At 37.4% G+C, this 21,060-nt stretch overlaps 1 long non-coding RNA gene across 1 annotated transcript in view; it reads left to right on the forward strand.

The window, feature by feature from the left end:
* LOC123332814 overlaps positions 1-21,060 on the forward strand; it is a 419,771-nt gene that overhangs the window by 192,980 nt on the left and 205,731 nt on the right. Inside the window, exon 3 of the long non-coding RNA XR_006549871.2 lies at positions 7,381-7,422. This is a non-coding gene — a long non-coding RNA (uncharacterized LOC123332814). The remainder of the gene's footprint in view (positions 1-7,380; positions 7,423-21,060) is intronic.

Genomic DNA, 21,060 nt, shown 5'->3' on the forward strand with positions numbered 1-21,060 from the left:
TATTATTCAGAAAACAAGAAACAAATATGAAAGACACAGAAGTGAAAGAAAATAGCATATTCAGGAACAGCAAGTGTTTTTATTTATTTATTTTTTTTTTCAGGAGCAGAAGGGTGACATAAGTGAATCGTGGGAGATAAGCAAAAAAGGAACTATATTTTCATAAAATGCCAAAACTGAGTTTATATATTGTCTTAAGTGATGAAAAGCTCTTTTAGGACATTAGTGGAAGAAGGACACAAACTGAATTCATTCTTGGGATAATATGACTATTACAAAACAAAAGACTGCATAAGTAAAGAATCAAAGACAGAGTAATTAGAAGATTCTAGCTTCTGGGTGTTGTATGAAACTCCACTCTTCTTCCCCAAAGAAAGTTTAGGGGTATAACTACAACTACTCAAGACTGAGTGAATCCTAAGATTGAAATTCTAATTATTTCATTCTACAATGCAGAAAATGAGGTCAGACAGTTTAAATGACTTGCCCAAAGACACAGAATTTCTGACAAAGCTATAACTTAGTAACTTGATCTCCTCTTTCTCAAAAAACACAGATTAAAATGCACAAGGAGCCGGCCCTTCAGTTTCATAGAAGTATTTTAACTAAAGTATTAATGATGATATGTCTGTGTTAGCAGTACCATAAAACAAGTGACCTTCATGGACAAAACTCTCTGTGGTTAAAATTAAAAAGACAAAGGAAAATGAGATCTGATTATTAATGTAATTAGTTGATGATCCAGTGCAGTGTCAGATCTATAAATGCCAGTTATTGACTGATGATAATGGAACATTCAAATCTTGAAACTTGTGCTCAAGTCCTGCTCTTGGAAATAATGAGGGACCTGCTCCCTCCGTCCTGCTTCCTTGCAAGGTGCTACTACTACATTCTGAATAATGATGTGCAAACCCAGCATAAGGGCAGTGCTGCTGTTGCTCCACATTAAATCCATTGCTTTTGTTTTCTGCTGTAGGTTCTGATTTTTTTGAAATTTGGACATTTATGAAGTGCAATCATGAATATGATGGGGAGAGAACATTATAAGCAACCCTTCTTAAGAATTATCAGATTTGCAGTATGTTCACAAAATTCAAACAAAAAATATATATGGAGTGTAACCTACTATAGTGCTTAGCATTTACATAGAATCATTTTTTTTTTTAATAACCAGCTTGAGGCTTCTGTTGGTGCCTAAATCACATTGATATGTATAATTTGGTAACCACATTGCTACTGGCTCTCTCAGACTAAAAATTTCAGTGTCTGATAAATAGAATTAGTTGTTCATATAGAGATCACTTTACAGGTACATATATTTATTCAGGTGGATGATTTTAGTGGGCTGTTGTACTTGATAATGTTCACTATGAGATTATTCAGACTACCATCATCCCTAGTGAGGATCAATGATTTGCCCAAGAGCATAGGTTACAAAATAATAAAACAATGTTTTATTTCTGAAAATATAAATTTGCTAAACTTTCATTTGATGATCATGGTACAGCAAGGTTTAGCCTGTTGCATTCCAATAAAACAATGTATGTACCTCGTGACAAAGAGGATAGGTCAAAGTATGGAATATTATTTAGTTTTTATGGCTTATGCCATGGGATGCTTTGTGATACCTCTGTTAGGGAAGAAAAAAATACTTCATCTTGATCCTCCAAATGAGAAAGGAAAGTTGCAATTGGATGTCATCTTTGCCAATTATTTTGGGTATAATGAGAGAGAGACAGGTCATTTCAAGAGTGAAGCAGCTGCCAGTTTGTAGTCACAGATCGTAACTGTGCAAAATCTCTTTCTCCCTATTCCTTCCAAGGTAGTGAAGGAGTCTGCTGAAAAACTTATGTCTGCTTGTTGGAATTGAGTTTTTCATTAATTTATAAAAGGAAGCTCTTTGTTTTAAGGGGAGCAAGACTAAAGGGAATTCCTGAAATTGTGGATTTAGTTTTACATAACTGAACCCTATTGTATCGTGATATTCACCTAAAATTCTGAAGCTCACTTTATATTCCCATGCTGTTAAAATTTTTTGAGAGTATGGTTGCAAATTAAAGTACAATATTTCCTCACCATGAGAGTAATTCAGCTTCTCTATTAGGAGATATTTAAAGTATTACCATTTTGCAGGGAGAGGAGCTAGTATAAGTAGTAGTGAAGTGGATTATCAGAATACATAAATGCTTGTCAGCATCTGTTGATATGTCCTTTTCAGAGAGTCCCAGAAGTGAATAAGTGGGTGAAAGGGGCACATATTTTGTAGTCTTTGATGCATGCTGGAAAATTGCTTTCCAGTTTATACTACCGCTGTCAATGAGAGAAGACGGCAATTGTACCACACTTGTTCATTACTATCAACACAAAATGAAATACCACACAAAGCTGCTCTATAAAAACGGTATTATTTACTTTTTGCAAACAAATACCCTCGAAGATAGATACAGGCCAAACTATTTTCAGTAATTAGAATCTTTGTGTTAGATTCTTTAAGTCGAGAGAGAATCACTTTAAGAGTACATTTGGGGAGGCAAGAAAGAGAAGCTGTGTCCACTGATAGACAAGCCTTTGAAACCTGGTAACATTAGGAGAACACTGATTATGCAATAAGCCCATTACAGAGAAAGATAAGTATTAATAGGAAAAAAAGAAGACTGTCTAAGATAACACTTACCTCTGTTACACATTTGTGTAGAGCCGCAAGGTGATGGCACCCCACTCCAGTACTCTTGCCTGGAAAATCCCATGGACGGAGGAACCTGGTAGGCTGCAGTCCATGGGGTCACTAAGAGTCAGACACGACTGAGCGACTTCACTTTCACTTTTCACTTTCATGCATTGGAGAAGGAAATGGCAACCCACTCCAGTGTTCTTGCCTGGAGACTCCCAGGGACGGGGGAGCCTGGTGGGCTGCCATCTATGGGGTCACACAGAGTCGGACACGATTGAAGCGACTTAGCAGCAGCAGCAGCAATATAATTTAGAAATTACAAATTGTGTTAGTTTTCTAGGTCTGGCATAAAGGAGCATATCTATTGAACCTGCTCCTGAAATTGGTCATTCATCAGTAGGGAAATGAAAATGGAGTGAAAATTTTCTCTGCGATAGGTTGAAACATTGTCAGTTTTAAGGACCTAACATTTAAATAAAGTAGTGTGGAATAACTCTGCCCCTATCCTTATGATATTCTGACAGATTTGACAGGGAAAAATGATACAGTCTGGAGAAAGTCTTCCATGTTAAGCTCTATGGCTTATGCTTACAAACCCATTGTATGTAACATGGAAATGAATATATCCAGTTGTAACCATAAATGACATAATGTTATTCCATACATCACAGTATGAATAAGGCATGGAAAAATTAAATGTAGCTTTTTTTTTTTTTTCATTTCTTTCAGTCCTCCTGGCTGATTTTTTTTAAATTTTATTTTATTTTTAAACTTTACATAATTGTATTAGTTTTGCCAAATATCAAAATGAATCCGCCACAGGTATACATGTGTTCCCCATCCTGAACCCTCCACCCTCCTCCCTCCCCATTCCATCCCTCTGGGTCGTCCCAGTGCACCAGCCCCAAGCATCCAGTATCGTGCATCGAACCTGGACTGGCAACTCGTTTCATACATGATATTTTACATGTTTCAATGCCCTTCTCCCAAATCTTCCCACCCTCTCCCTCTCTCACAGAGTCCATAAGACTGTTCTATACATCAGTGTCTCTTTTGCTGTCTCGTACACAGGGTTATGGTTACCATCTTTCTAAATTCCATATATATGCATTAGTATACTGTATTGGTGTTTTTCTTTCTGGCTTACTTCACTCTGTATAAATGTAGCTTTTAAATACATGCACTGACTCATGCGTACATTAACAACTATTTACTTGATATGACTAAAGAAAAAGACAGGAATAAGAAATAGTTTAAAGGACTTTGTATCTGAAAATTACTGAAATATAATTGTATAGTCAAATTTATTGGATACTAATCATTAGTAAAGGTAGGAGTAAGAACAAAGTTTCTAAAGCACTCATATTTCATATAAGGGGCATAAATCACTGTGTTGTTTATTTATTTTGGAGTAAAACAGTGTTTCTGCTCTGGTGAAGTAACTGTTGGCTTAGATATACTTTGATAAGAACACTTCTTGTGCTTAAAACATAGTAAAGACATATGCATATTTGACCATTTCTAAGCTTTCTCTAAATTAAGACTTCTATTCTGAATTACAAAAATAAAAGCATTCCTCTTTCTTTCCCTAGTGTATCACTTTTAGCTGTACAAATTCATCTGTAATTAATGAATGGTTTTAGGGAATTTCCTCCTGAGATTTTTGGCTTTTGCAGAGAAGTTCCTTGAAGGCAGCCAACAAATTAAAACATGGTATGTTTTATAGTTTGTAAATATCACTAAATCAATATCAAGGAAACATTGTAGTTTACAGGTTAAATACCTTTAGCAATGGGATGAACTCTCAAATGAACAAAATGAGAATGGTGCAGAATTATACTTTAGTTTATCTTAAATAGTAACAACTGTTTTCAAAGTTTAGGTTAGTCAAGGTCACTACATACACATATTGTTTTTTATGAAAGTATTCAATAGCCATATATCTTAGATTTGCTTAATGAAATTCAATTATTTTATGTAAATTAAAAAATAGAACAGTAATATTCAAAAACCTTTTATTTTGATTGTTAACTATTGAATTAATATTTGATATATTATTAGATTTGTAAAATTATACAAATATCCTATCTCTTAAACTGAATTATTTCAAGCATCATGATATATGACCTTGAATTTAGTGTTCTTTGAGGGTAAGACTAATAAAAATGATAATCCACTAAAATATTTTCTGACCTTAAATAACATTTGAGAAAAGGAATGAGGATGTAGTTCCCTATAGGGTTCAGATTGACACAAAACTTTGTGGCTATTATCTGATCAACCTGAATTCAGTGCATGGCTTCATTAAGTACTCAGTGTGCTGTATTTAAGTAGGACTGTTGACTAGGGTTAGTATTCTTTTTGCTGAAGACTCACTGTACATAAATGATATAATCTCATCATTTGGAAGGTTTTTTGAAGAGCTTATGTAACAGGAGGCTCCCATATCCCCTGCTAATTCAAACAGGGTTTCTCAACCTAAAAACATGATTGATATTTTAAGCTGAAAAAACTTTTTATTGTGGAAGCTTGTCATGTGAATTGTAGGATGTTTTGCAGCATCCCTGGCCTCTACCCGCTAGTTATGCCTATAGCCCCCCTCCCCACCCCATGCCCCCAGTTAGGACACCAAAAATGTCTCCAGGGTTTGGTAAATGTCTCTGGCCAAGAGAGTGGAAGGAGGAAATTACACTTGGTAGAAAATGCCTGTGTTAAAACAATTAAATGTGCATATGTCCCCTTCCTCTTGAGCCTTCCCCACCCCCACTTCCGATCTCACCTCTCTAGGTCATCACAGAACACCAGATTGGGCTCCCTGTGTTATACAGCAACTTCTCACCATATCCACTTACACACAGTAGTGTGTGTGTTGATGCTACCTTCTCCCTTTTTCCCATTCACTCCCTCCCGCACTGTGTCTACAAGTCTGTTCCCTTCATCTGCATCTCAGGAGGGATAGGATATATATATAGTTATGACTGATTCATGTTGTACCACAGAAACCAATACAACATTGTAAAAATACAAAAAAAAAAAATTCACACAAAAATACAATTAAACAATGTCAATGAAATGATGATAGATCACTACCTCCCCTTCACTACTGTGGTAGTGGTTTAGTTGCTAAGTTGTGTCCGACTCTTGTGACCCCATGGACTGTAGCCCGCCAGGTTCCTCTGTCCATGGGATTCTCCAGGCAAGAATACTGGAATGGGTTGCCATGCCCTCCTCCAGGGGATCTTCCCGACCCTGGAATCAAACCCAGGTCTCCTGCATTGCAGGTAGATTCTTTATCAACTGAGCTATGAGGGAAAACACTTCATTACCATCACGATATATAAAAAATAACAACCAATCAAAACATAGCTTTCCAAATATATTGCCTATCAGGTTTGATATTTAAATTTTTCCTTATTGAGTCTATAGGTGTTTTATTCTTGTCATTTTATTCTTCCCTTTTCCCCCATTTTCTCATCTGAAGTCTTTTTTTCCCCTCTTAATTCTAACCTATGCTAAGTTCAATTAAACCACTATTTTGAAATGTCTCCTTCCTTTCCTCTTGCAACTTATTTCCACTTAAAGGAGTATATGTTCCTTTCAGAAAAATCAAAACAAGTACCCTTAATCCTATCTTTAAAACCCCAATTATTCCTATCAGGCCAGAGAAGTGGATATTTTAAGATATGGAGATTGTGTGTTTTGTGAATTCAGCCCTGACTTTGTTGACACTATGCTTTTCTGTGATAAATTCATTATCCTGGCTGTAATGCTGACTATCTAGAGTTTTGTACTTTCTCTTCACCCTATAATTCTGCTCCCATGAATGTTATGCAGTTGGAGTCTTGCTTGACTGGTGGAAAACTTTAAGTGCCTCCCTGTCATTTACTGAGATTTTCCGTTCCTCTAGTCATGCCAGAGCATAAGCAAAACACAGAACCTAGAATTATAGCTATTAGATACCACTTTAAGTGCCTCATTCCCTGCAAAAAAAAAAAAAAAAGAGTTCTTGCACTTACATCTGTACATTTATGTGAGTGGATGGGTCTTTGAACATATTTGGAAGTGTGTGACTGCATCTAATTGAATAATGAAATAGAAGTGATGAAAATATGGGACTCTAGTGTAGCAATATGTGATTCTGTTTCCTCTTTTGATTTCTAAAGTACTCAAGTTGATTTTAATGTATTTAAATCTATTATCTGCACATATTTTAGTTTCACTGCATGAAAGTTTGAAACATTAATCCTGTGAAAATGATTCTCTGTTAACTCTAATTGAGGCTCTGATGCCATTTTTGATCAACAAATATTCTAATGCTTTTGTTATTATAAAACATGTGAAACTTGTCTCTTAATTTTCCTGTTTTGAATATAATAATTCAGTTAGCATTTTTGAAAAGTAATGTCTCAATTTTTGCCTAAATTTATGTATCAGGGTTTACTTCTTTCTGAGAAAAACATTTATTTTAGGATATAAAAGAATAGAGTTCATTTGGAGATTAAGATTGAGTGTTATATCAGAGTATTTATCTCTAATTTTTCTTAATGAACTTCATCTATAAAAGACAAAAAGACCATCTCTTTGAAGTTAATGGGCAGATTCCCATTTTGAGCAATGTTTGAGTTTAAAGCATGTTATGTGTTGGTATTTCTCAATCTGTTCTTAATACTAAGTGTATTAATAAGTATCATATATATTTTTCACAATAGGTTCCTGTCCTGAGACCACAGCAGGATGTGCCTTGGTCAAAGGTATGCCTATTTAAAATATATTTCCAACTTTCTTCATGAGTAACGTATACGAATGTTATAACAATTGCATTATTGTCTCAGGCTTAGCTGTATGGAATTGTAATACATATTTATGTATATGATATATACTCTTTGATCTGGCAAAATATGACTCTAGTGATAAAGTAACAGAATTAAAGTCTAATTGTTAAATGCATAGTATTGCCTTGCCACAGGATGTCTTAATCCACACAACCTGTATTCAAAGAACTATTGTTGCTAATGTGCCTGCTAACAAAGCGGTGGAACTATTCTAAGGCTGATGGAAGGTATTTAACATAGTCATTAATGATGCTGATGAGTAAATTATTGAAATAGGATATAGGTTAGTTAAATTGCCTGTCAAAAACTACATGTCTAGTTTTGGCAAATCAAGTGTGGAAATCATTTAAAAATTACAAATCAGCATGAAAATAGGAAGCAAGCAGGAAAATAAGTACACATATAGCTAAATAAGATGTTAATGTGGTACCCGAAAGATAAGGGGGTCAGTACAAGGCTGGTAAAGGATGCCTATGATTTCAAAATTGAATTCTGTTATTAAAAAAAATGGAACAAAGAACTTTACAAAGATCAAGAATTGTAGTAACCTTGAATCCTATAACATAGCTGAAAAGAAAATGTATACCGTGAATAAAAAGTACTTGGTGGGAAATCTGAGTTAGGACTGTGGAGACTGAGATCCTCAGGGACTGTAGTGGACAGGATGAAGGCTATTTAAAGTAAAACTGAAACTCACAGATAGGAGCAATTAAACCCAGTTCTTTGCTATGGAGAAAGTAGATGAAAAGATGAACTAACACATGAGGAACTTAAGTGATAAAGTATTGATACAAGCTTTGATGTTGTTCATTTAGAGATATTTAAATATCAAATGGATTCACAAATGTCTGTTATAATTTCTCTAAATCTTCTCTAGATCATTTATTCTATTTGGGGTCCTTCCAAACCCCACACAGAATTTGGCAAGGCAGTTCTTTTTATTTTTCTGCATGATAAAGTAACTTTATATTGAAAGAAAACTTGGAAGTTGTTTTGTGGTTATAAGAAAAATTGTGGCTATATATGCCATCATGAATAATAATTGATGTCTGTTCTATTTTATGCATAGCTCTTTTTTGAAAATACGCTTATATACACATTTATATTTTAAATTTGGATCTAAATTATGTTATGTGTTCCACATGTTACCCTTCCAGGAAACAATAAACTACTCATCTGCATATCTGGATAATTTTCTGAGATTTTAAAATTGAAATACACTAAGTTTTTTTTTTTCCTCTTTTCATAAGCTTTTCCTCTTAGTCATTTTTCAGCCTCTATTCAGAGACTAGTGTGACTTTAGAATATCCAAGGAAAGCATGCCAGCCAATGTGTTCTGCCAGACAGGGAATGAATGGCTCCAGGCACAAACCTCTGTTGTGTCAGGGCTCTGGCATGACACTTGGCAGGGAACTAAATCAAATAGCACAATGCAAATAATCTCAGTTTCCAATAGATGTGCAGCCTCAACCTCAAGCCTGCTGCTAGTCATTACTACTTTTTCCCCTGGTATTCTGCAGAGCAGTATTTCTGATAATGAACTGAAAACTAGGGCATTTCCTAGGTGTTCTCACAGTGTGAGGAAGTGGGAGGATTGTGGCTTTGAAACTGGACCTTCCTGAGTTTTAAGAGCCACTCTGTCACTCACTAGCTGTCCTGGCCAGGTTATTTCAGATATAAAATGGATTTAGCAATAATTTTCACAGAGGTTTTGTGACTATTAAAATGATAAATTTGTCATAAAGCACATATTTATACATGCTACATAATAGACATTTAATAAATGTTCTTTTACCACTTCCCATTTCTGTAATGAGTTCAGTTTTGTGTTAAACTTGTAAATAATTACCTCTATCATTCTGTGAATAGTAGAGAAATGACTCTGCATTTGTAAATTTGAGGTTATATAAGCCTGTATAATATGTCTTTATCTTTGTACAATCTTTTTGATAAAAGAAGTGTTGTGAACTTCTTAACCATTTTTATATCGGTTCCTTTTTTAAAATATTACATTTGAGGGAGCTCCCTGGCAGTCTAGTAGTTAGGACCATCTTTCATTGCCGGGGCCTGGGTGAAATCACTGGTCAGGGAACTAAGATCCCACAAGTTGTGTGGAATGGCCAAAAAAATTGCCCTTGATACAAAGGGTCTTTATGTTGTAAAAGAGTGTACCGCATATCTTTGATTTAATTTTAGCCCTTGTTAGTGTGCTCAAGGATGAAAAACTATATTGTAAAATGTAGATGGCTTAGAAAAATTATACATCTCTCCTACACACCCAAATTATCTTAGTTTTAATAGTTTACTTCAGCTCACTTACTGAGAAACTACTGTATCTCATATAGAGTGTTAGGTGCTAAGAGTGCAGAAAAGAAACTAAATAGAGGTTCTCTGCCTTCAGGGAAATGAACATCAGGAGACTAGGAAACATGTGATTTTAAAATGATGTGGTAACATAATACAGGGGTGAGGCGCCAATGAGAGGGCCTTATGAAAAAGTCATTCTAATCAGTCTGGCTCCCTGGAGGGCTTGACACTCAGGTGTCTTAAAAGGTGATGATCAATTGGTTGATTACCAGTCAAATGTGGAAGCAGAATGGTGGGAAGGTGTCAAAAAAAGGCAGGAAAATCAGTTAGGAATCTGTTGTCTGAACTAAAAGAGAGATGGTGGTATGGATTTGGAATTGGAAAGTGAAATCCTCCCACGTGTTCTTGAAGGTAAAATTTAAGTTATATTTGAAGGTTATTTTTGTAGGAGTAAGATGTTTATCAATAACCTCAGATATGCAGATAACACCACCCTTATGGCAGAAAGTGAAGGTGAACTAAAAAGCCTCTTGATGAAAGTGAAAGAGGAGAGTGAAAAAGTTGGCTTAAAGCTCAACATTCAGAAAACGAAGATCATGGCATCTGGTCCCATCACTTCATGGGAAATAGATGGGGAAATAGTGGAAACAGTGTCAGACTTTATTTTTGGGGCTCCAAAATCACTGCAGATGGTGATTTCAGCCATGAAATTAAAAGATGCTTACTTCTTGGAAGGAAAATTATGACCAACCTAGATAGCATATTGAAAAGCAGAGACATTACTTTGCCAACAAAGGTCCATCTAGTCAAGGCTATGGTTTTTCCAGTGGTCATGCATGGATGAGAGAGTTGGACTGTGAAGAAAGCTGAGTGCCTAAGAATTGATGCTTTTGAAATGTGGTGTTGGAGAAGACTCTTGAGATTCCCTTGGACTGCAAGGAGATCCAACCAGTCTATTCTAAAGGAGATCAGCCCTGGATGTTCTTTGGAAGGAATGATGCTAAAGCTGAAACTCCAGTACTTTGGCCACCTCATGCAAAGAGTTGACTCATTGGAAAAGACTCTGATGCTGGGAAGGATTGGGGGCAAGAGGAGAAGGGGACGACAGAGGATGAGGTGGCTGGATGGCATCCCGACTCGATGGACATGAGTTTGGGTAAACTCCGGGAGTTGGTGATGGTTAGGGAGGCCTGGTGTGCTGCGATTCATGGGGTTGCAAAGAGTCAGACATGACTAAGTGACTGAACTGAACTGAACTGAAGATGTTTATCATAGGGTTACTTATAACATGATAATAGGAACAAAATTAGCTGTCGAATTATAAGGAAACTGTCAAATAAATTATATTTAAGACATTTAATAAATGTGTTATAAATAAACAACTGCATAATTGTAAAAATTTTACTACTACTTAATAGTAAAATTCATTATTTTGAAGATCATTTAAGGAGGCTGTGTTCTTAAAAATCAGGACTGAAACAATTATACATATGATGTGTTTTTGTTAGGGGACAGGGATCAAGAACAGCACACAGAAAAAGACTGGAAAGAAATGCATTCAGCGTCATTAATGGTGATTATGTTTATGTGGCATATATATATGTGACTTTTTTGATATTTTGATGTCTTTTATATTTTATATAATTGTACTGAACACATTCTGTGTGACACTCCTGAGTCCTAACTGCTGGTGTTCATACCTTTTTGTAATCCCTTCCCATAGATGTGGGCAGAACCTCTGCCTTTCTTCTAGCCTATGGAGTATGGAGAAGGGGACAGGAAACCACTCCTGTGATTGTTACGTGACAGCACTGATGAGTTTACAGTCCCACGTGTGCACTGCATTATATAAGGCTATGCTTTCTTTTTAGAAGATTGGTTCCTGCTCTCCCGCTGGCCTTGAAGTAAGCTGCCATGGTGGGAGAGGATCTATAGAGAGGGCAACATGGCAAGAAACTGAAAGCCTCTATAGCTGACAATGGCTTCTGGATGACAGCCAGCAAGAAGTCAAGGATGCAATTCCTATAGTCATAAGATATATTGTGCACGCACCCTGAGTAAACTTGTGTGAAATAATAAATATTTATACACATATGTATGTGTGTATGTATACACACACACACACACACACACACACACATATATCTGCCCCCAGTTCCTGGCACAGAACCTTAAAACCACTGTAATTTCCTAAGAGTACTAGGAGTATCTTTTGTTGTAATATTTTTTCTTTGACCCTTGTTCCTAATGCAGAATTCTTAAAACCGTTTGGAATTTTCTGGGAGACAGGAGTCTTTTCATTCTAGTGATGTGACTCCTAGATAGCTCCATGATGGGGCTAGTCACTAAAAAAATAAATAAATAAAACCAATACATGATTAGAAGATTAGAACTTTCAGTCTCCCTTCCTGTTTTTTTCAAGAAAGGGGAGAAAGGCTAGAGATTGAGTTATGATTGATCATATCTCCGTGATGAAAACTTTAAAAAAAATCACTCAAATAAATGGCTTGGGGGTTTATAAATGGCATGTGAATAAATCCACATGCTAGAAAGGTGACACACCCAAACTCCATTGGGACAGAAGCTCCTGCCCTCAGGGCTCATCTAGATCTCATTCTATGTCTCTTCATCTTGTTGTTCATTCATACACTTTAATAGATTGATATTTGTAATAGGGGCTCAACTTATGGCTCAGCTGGTAAAGAATCTGCCTGCAATGCGGGAGACCTGAGTTCAATCCCTGGGTTGGGAAGATCTCCTGGAATCTAGTGAGTAAACTGCTTTCCTGAGTTCTGTGCGTCACTCTAGCAAATTAATCAAATCCAAGGACAAGGGTCATGGGAACTTCTGATTTATAGCTAGTTGGTTAGAAGCACAGGTAACAACTTGGGCCAGAGATTGGCATCTCAGTGTTTGTGGGGAAGTCTCACGAGACTGAGCCCTTAACCTGTAAGATCTTTGCTATGGTGACTCTGGCTGGTGTCAGAAGTGGATTTTATTCAGGATCCCCACTTGGTATCTGAGAAATGCATGATGTGGTAAAATTCCATATATCTGGTGTCAGAAGCATTGTGAGTGAGAGTAAAGGAGAACACTTTGCTTTTCCCATACCAGTTGAAAGTGGATATATTGATAGTGGATTTTTCAGATAAGAACCTGATATTTTAGTTGCAGCCAAGCAAAGGACTAACCCAAGTCATGCTTGGGCCTATGCCCATAAATTTCAAGATAATAAATGTGTGTTTTGAGCTGCTAAATTTGTGGTAATTTGTTATACAGCAGAGGAAAGTAATTGCTGCAGACTAAATTGTGTCCTCCTCAAATTCATATATTGAAGATCTCACCCCAATGTGACTGTATTTAGAGGTTGGGCTTTTAGGAGGTAATTAAAGTACATGGCCTACAGGTAGGTTCATGACCTGATAGTATTCATGGTTTTACAAGAATCTATCCCACTATTCCACCATCCTTTGTATGCACAAAAAGGAGTCATGTGAGCACAAAGTAAGATGGTAGCTGCCTACAAGCCAACAGAAGAAAACTCAGAGTGACACCTACCTTTCTTCTTTGCATCCCTGGCAACATATGGTGTCATCAATCTTTGTATTTTAGCCATTCTGATAGATGCACAGTGATATCTCACTGTAGTATTAATTTTCATTTATCTAATGGCTAGTGAGTTTGAACATCTTTTTATGTGCTTACATGGCATCTTTGTATCCTTTCAATGAAATACCTCTTTATGTATTTTTTCAAGCAAGGAGTGCTACTGTTTAACTGCTAAGATTTAAGAGTTCTTATGGTTAGTATGTTGAGTAATATATATATGATGGCTGATATATCAGCCATCTCCATATATATTGGAGATGGTGGAGACAATGAAAATGTATTATCTAGAAGTCCAGATAAGGAAACAGTAAGAAGGTAGTTTTACATATAATTTTGAAGCCTTGAGGAAATATCAAGAATAGAAGTCTATTATAAGGATAAGATACCTTCCTTATACCAGAGATACCAGGGCTTCCCTGATAGCTCAGCTGGTAAAGAATCTTCGTGCAATGCAGGTGACCCTGGTTCCATTCCTGGGTTGGGAAGATCCTCTGGAGAAGGCATAGGCTACCCACTCCAGTATTCTTGGGTTTCCCTGGTGGTTCAGCTGGTGAAGAATTCACCTGCAATGCAGGAAACCTGGGTTTGATCCCTGGGTTGGGAAGATCCCCTGGGGAAGGGAACCACTACCCACTCCAATATTCTAGCCTGGAGAATTCAATGGACTGTATAGTCCATGGGGTCGCAGAGAGTTGGACACAACTGAAAAACTTTCTCTTTCATTTTCATAAGGATGAGATAGTCAAAGCTATTGGAGCAAATCTTGCAGGATGACCCTTTCAAACTTTTGGGTTTCCCAAACATATAACACTCTCCTATACCAGACTTACTTTTTCCTATTAAAAGAAAATAGCACCGTTTATTTTATTATAAGAAAACAGACATTATTCAATGTGAGGCCTTTTACTCCCACAGAATTAGCTTCTGTGTATTTTTATTAATGGTTAAGGCAGTTCTTGTATTATTAAGAGAAACAGGGAAACATATATATGCTGTCATAGTTATTTTCCCACACAATCAAGACTTCACATTGCTATGCTTTTAAATTGTTGTTGTTTAGTTGCTAAACACTGTGTCTGACTCTTTTGTGAACCTGTGAACTGTGGCCCACCAGATGCCTCTGTCCATGGAATTGCCAGGCAAGAATACTGGAGTGGGTTGCCATTTCCTTCTCCAGGGGATCTTCCTAACTCAGGAACTGAACTCGTGTTTCCTGCATTGGCAGGCAGATTCTTTACTGCTGAGCTACCAGGGAAGACTAATATAGCCATGTAAGAGGCAGTATTATATAATGCTAAAGAATGTGGTCTCTGGAGTCAGACTGGGTTTGATCTCTGCTATATTATCTTTAATTGAGTGAAAATTCACAAAATATAAATTTTTTGTTGTTGTTCAGTCACTAAGTTGAGTCTGACTCTTTGTGACCCCATGGGCTGCAGCACACCTGGCTTCCCAGTCCTTCAGGGAACTCTCCCAGAGTTTGCTCAAATTCATGTCCATTGAGTCAGTGATGCCATCCAACCATCTCATCCTCTGTTGCCCCATTTTTCTCCTGCCCTCAATCTTTCCCAGCATCAAGTTCTTTTCCAATTAGACAGCTCCTTGCATCATCAGGTGGCCAAAGTATTGGAGCTTCAGCTTCAACCTCAGTCCTTCCAATGAATATTCAGGACTGATTTCCTTTAGAGTTGACTGGTTTGATCTCCTTGCTGTCCAAGGGACTCTCAAGAGTCTTCTTTAGCACCACAGTTCAAAAGCCTCGATTATGCAATGCTCAACCTTCTTTAACCATTATCATAAGCAATAAAGTGACATGTAGTACATTAGTGATACATTCACAATGTCAGTATAGTTCCAGAATATTCTATCACCCCAAATAAAACTCATTACCCATTGGGTAGTTGTTCCCCATTCCTGTTTCACCCACCTGTTCCACAATGACAAATTATATAGACATTCAACTTACTCTCCTTGAGAATCAGTAATCCTCTATTCCTATAAAGACAGGAATGATTTTACCTTATATGATGGTTCTAAGAAGTTAGTAGAATAATCCATACAGTGCACTTAGAACATTGTGTGTCTTAAATACCTATCAAATGAAATGTTAAGCGTATCTGGTCCTGTTCAGCATCCAAGGAAAAACATAGTAAATAGCACTAAGTGTTCCTATAAGTCATCAGAACAGGGAAACACTGAAAGAAGCTGTGCACCTTGGTTTACTTAGAGGCTAATGAATCACTGATACCCTCTTGCTCTAGAAAATTGATAATTACACCCATGTTCTCTCTCTTTACATTTAATGGTTTAGAGGTAGAATTTAGGGCTAAGAGATGTTGAGGGCAAGAAGGAATTTCCCAGGAAATATCAATCTGAAAATAAGAGGACTATAGAGGAGTTTTTTTGAGGGAATCCTTTTCTTAGAAATAAATAAAGGAGATGAAACAGCAAGCAGCACCTTTAAAGGTCTAATTATTTTCCAGTTAATATTAGTACTCATGATGATGAGATGTTTTTAAAAAGTAAATGGCATGAAAAAGTAACATATAATAATATAATATAAAAGTACATAAATGCCTATGTTTATCTTTATATATGTAAATATATAAAGTTAACTATAGTTAAAATTGTATTATAATGTATTCATATTAACATATAATGTAATCATATTAACAAGTAGTGCTGGGAAAACTGGTCAACCACTTGTAAAAGAATGAAACTAGAACACTTTCTAACACCATGCTACTGCTACTGCTACTGCTGCTGCTAAGTCGCTTCAGTCGTGTCCGACTCTGTGCGACCCCATAGACGGCAGCCCATGAGGCTCCGCCATCCCTGGGATTCTCCAGGCAAGAACACTGGAGTGGGTTGCCATTTCCTTCTCCAGTGCATGAAAGTGAAAAGTGAAAGTCGCTCGGTCGTGTCAGACTTGTAGCGACCCCAAGGACTTGCAGCCCACCAGGCTCCTCCATCCATGGGATTTTCCAGGCAAGAGTACTGGAGTGGGGTGCCATTGCCTTCTCCGTCTAACACCATACACAAAAATAAACTCAAAATGGATTAAAGATCTAAATGTAAGACCAGAAACTATAAAACTCCTAGAGGAGAACATAGGCAAAACACTCTTTGACATAAATCACAGCAGGATCATCTATGACCCACCTCCCAGAATATTGGAAATAAAAACAAAAATAAACAAATGGGACCTAATTAAAATTAAAAGCTTCTGCACAACAAAGGAAACTATAAGCAAGGTGAAAAGACAGCCTTCAGAATGGGAGAAAATAATAGCAAATGAAGCAACTAACAAAGAATTAATCTCAAAAATATACAAGCAACTCCTGCAGCTCAATTCCACAAAAATAAATGACTCAATCAAAAAATGGGCCAAAGAACTAAACAGACATTTCTCCAAAGAAGACATACAGATGGCTAACAAACACATGAAAAGATGCTCAACATCACTCATTATCAGAGACATGCAAATCAAAACCACAATGAGGTACCATTTCACTCCAGTCAGAATGGCTGCGATCCAAAAGTCTACAAGCATTAAATGCTGGAGAGGGTGTGGAGAAAAGGGAAGCCGCTTACACTGTTGATGGGAATGCAAACTAGTACAAGCCACTATGGAGAACAGTGTGGAGATTCCTTAAAAAACTGGAAATAGAACTGCCTTATGACCCAGCAATGCCACTGCTGGGCATACACACTGAGGAAACCAGAATTGAAAGAGACACGTGTACCCCAATGTTCATCGCAGCACTGTTTATAATAGCCAGGACATGGAAGCAACCTAGATGTCCATCAGCAGATGAATGGATAAGAAAGCTGTGGTACATATACACAATGGAGTATTACTCAGTGATTAAAAAGAATACATTTGAATCAGTTCTAATGAGGTGGATGAAACTGGAGTCTATTATACAGAGTGAAGTAAGCCAGAAAGAAAAACACCAATACAGTATACTAATGCATATATATGGAATTTAGAAAGATGGTAACGATAACCTTGTATACGAGACAGCAAAAGAGACACAGATGTATAGAACAGTCTTTTGGACTCTGTGGGAGAAGGTGAGGGTGGGATGATTTTGGAGAATGGCATTAAAACATGTATAATATCATATGTGAAATGAATTTCCAGTTCAGGTTTGATGCATTATACAGTATGCTAGGGTCTGGTGCACTGGGATGACCCAGAGGGATGGGATGGGGAGGGAGGTGGGAGGGGGGTTCAGGATGGGGAACATGTGTACACCCGTGGCAGATTCATGTTGATGTATGGCAAAACCGATACAATATTGTAAAGTAATTAGCCTCCAATTAAAATAAATAAATTCATAATAAAATATATAATATAAAAGTATATATATGCCTATGTTTATTTATATATGTAAATATATGTAAATTTAACTATAGTTAAAATTGTATTATAATGTAATCATATTCTACAGTTGGTAGAGGGTTTTTTTGGCATTTTGTGATCAAACTTATTTTTTTCTTTAAATTTCATTTGCTTGTTTTACTGTAATTTACACAAGAGACTGCCAAGTAAACTAGATATTTTACATTCAGCACACATGCCCTGAAATCTCCACAGTTGTAAGAAAAAACTTTAAAATCCATGCACCAGGCCTGGATTTGATGTATAGTTGGTGTAGCAAAGGCAGAGGAACCAGAGATCAAATTGCTAACATCTGTTGGATCATCAAAAAAGCAAGAGAGTTCCAGAAAAACATCTATTTCTGCCTTATTGACTATGCCAAAGCCTTTGACTGTGTGGATCACAGTAAAGTGTGGACAATTCTTCAAGAGATGGGAATACCAGACCACCTAATCTGCCTCTTGAGAAACCTGTATGCAGGTCAGGAAGCAACAGTTAGACATGCAACATGTCCAACAGTTGGACATGGAACAACAGGCTGGTTCCAAAGAGGAAAAGGAGTACGTCAAGGCTGTATATTGTCACTCTGTTTATTTAACTTATATGCAGTGTACATCATGAGTAATGCTGGGCTGGACAAAGCACACTCTGGAATCAAGATTTCCAGGAGAATTATTATTAACCTCAGATATGCAGATGACACCACCCTTATGGCAGAAAGTGAAGAACTAAAGAGCCTCTTGATGAAAATGAAAGAGGAGAGTGAAAAAGTTGGCTTAAAGCTCAAAACTCAGAAAACTAAGATAATGGCATCTGGTCCTATCACTTCATGGCAAATAGATGGGGAAACAGTGGAAACAGTGGCTGACTTTATTTATTTATTTATTTACTTATTTATTTTGGCTCCAAAATCACTGCAGATGGTGATTGCAGTCATGAAATTAAAAGACGCTTACTCCTTGGAAGGAAAGTTATGACCAACCTAGACATCATATTAAAAAGGAGAGACATTACTTTGTCAGCAAAGGTCCATCTATTCAAGGCTATCGATTTTCCAGTGGTCATATATGGATGTGAGAGTTGGACTATGAATTGTGGTGTTGGAGAAGACTCTTTGACAGTCCCTTGGACTGCAAGTAGATCCAACCAGTCCATCCTAAAGGAGATCAGACCTGGGTGTTCACTGGAAGGACTGATGTTGAAGCTGAAACTCCAATACTTTGTGCCGAGGTCCAGCCCCAGTGGATCCAGGGAATTCGAAGGGAGATGGCTTCGGTGATCAGGATACAATAGAATTAAAGACATAAAGAGTGGTTAAATAAGGATAGCTCAATGAGAAAATTCAGTGGAGAAAAGAGGCTGAATAACCTGGTTTACGTGGAAAGCTAATAAAATTCCAAAATAAGGAATTTATGTCACCTACGTAGGCCGCAGGCGTCCTCCCGTTCTCCCGAAGGAGAGGAGACACTAAGGCCTCCCCAGTCAGATCTTAGAAGCCCAGGCATAGTTAGTAGGCTTGATGAGCCTCTACGCTCCAATTCAGCCAGAAGGTGAGAGAAAGAATGACATGGAGAGACCAAGTTTCGGTGAACAAGACCCGCACTTTATTTTCCAAAGTAGTTTTTATACCTTAAGTTATGCATAGAGGATAATGGGGGAAGGGGTAGAGTCATGCAGTAAGCCAGGCTTTCTTCCTGCAAACTTATCATATGTAGAAGTTTAGGTTATTTGCATCATCTTCTGGCCCAGAGGCCTGTTAACATTTTAAGACCCTTTCTTCAGAAAACTTATTTTTCTCTAAAGGTGATTAGTCAGGCGCCACCCTCCAAAAGCATTAGATAAAGTTGCATTCCTATAGGGCAAAGGTGTGGTGGGCTATAACAAGAAAAAGAATTAACTTAAGGGTCCAAGGTTACAAACATTAAAGCTACTACTTACATTCCTATACACCAATTATATCAATCAATACACTGCCAGGGACACAGTAGGTAAGGGATATGGAAACTTAGCAGCAAATATTGGCCCAACAAGTGAAAAACCCTTCACCAATACAATTTCTAATCAATCTTTTAACTGCTCAAAGGAATCTGTATTTAGACAGTTTAAACACTCTTGTCACGCCCAGGAACTTTAGTAACTGGATCTGTAAGTTAACTCTTTTTCAGAGAGAGGTGGTGGGGGACAGCCCCCCGTAAAGTCAGAGGTGTAGGTGAGAGCACAAAGCAGTAAAGTAGGCAGACTCTGGTTTTGGGGGTAGATGCTCGAGAATTTCCAGGGGGACTCCTGAGGCTCGATCCCACCTTTGCGTATGCCGAGCCTCCTTCCTCATGACCTTTGCCATGGGTGGAGTTCCTCACGCTGGCTCCGGGCAACTTTGGCCACCTGATGCGAAGAAGATCGGACTCATTTGAAAAGACCCTGATGCTGGGAAAGATTGAGGGCAGGATGAGAAGGGGACGACAGAAGATGGTATGGTTGGATGACATACTGACTCAATGGACATGGGTTTGGGTGGACTCCGGGAGTTGGTGATGGACAGGGAGGCCTGGTGTGCTGTGGTTCATGGGGTCTCAAAGAGTCAGACATGACCTGAGCGACTGAACTGAACTGAACTGATTTAAAGCTGTAGAAAAATTTTCACCAACATGAGAGCAGTAGTTGCCACTGGGTATCACATCTTAAAGTGTTTTTCATTTGCCTCTGTATTCTTTTCTCTAATTATTGAAATTTTCCACGTGGCATGACCTTATAAATGGAAGCAAAATAATAAAGCTATATCCACTTAATAAGTCACATTAAAACCATACTTCTTTTGATATTTTTACCCAGTTTGTCTTGATAGTTGCTGGAATAGCAAACCCTTAATAAATGTATCAAAATGTTTGAGAACTTAAAGCAGTTTGGCTTGCTTTCAGGACCTGAAAGAAGAAAGAGAATGAAAAAAATTTTGGAGCCCTCCTTTTCTCCATAAATCAAATACCTGTGGATCCTGATAAAATATAGTACACTGGAGTTTCAATTCTTTCTTTCCCTTTTTTTAGTTCAGTCTACCCATGTTTTCCCAAAACATCCCCCACCCCCCAAAATAGGATTATATGATTAATTTCTAATTTGTCTACAGTTTACACAAAAGATAGCATACTCAGTGATTTTTAAAGGGGAAGAGTTTATCCCTTTTTGTTACACAGGAAAGTTCAGTATCTGGCTTCTGATCTTTGGCAGTCTGTGCTTTCTTCATTTGCTTCATGGACCAG

The sequence above is a fragment of the Bubalus bubalis genome, chromosome 3, assembly GCF_019923935.1.
Source record: "Bubalus bubalis isolate 160015118507 breed Murrah chromosome 3, NDDB_SH_1, whole genome shotgun sequence".
In the NCBI taxonomy this organism is placed as follows: Eukaryota; Metazoa; Chordata; class Mammalia; order Artiodactyla; family Bovidae; genus Bubalus; species Bubalus bubalis.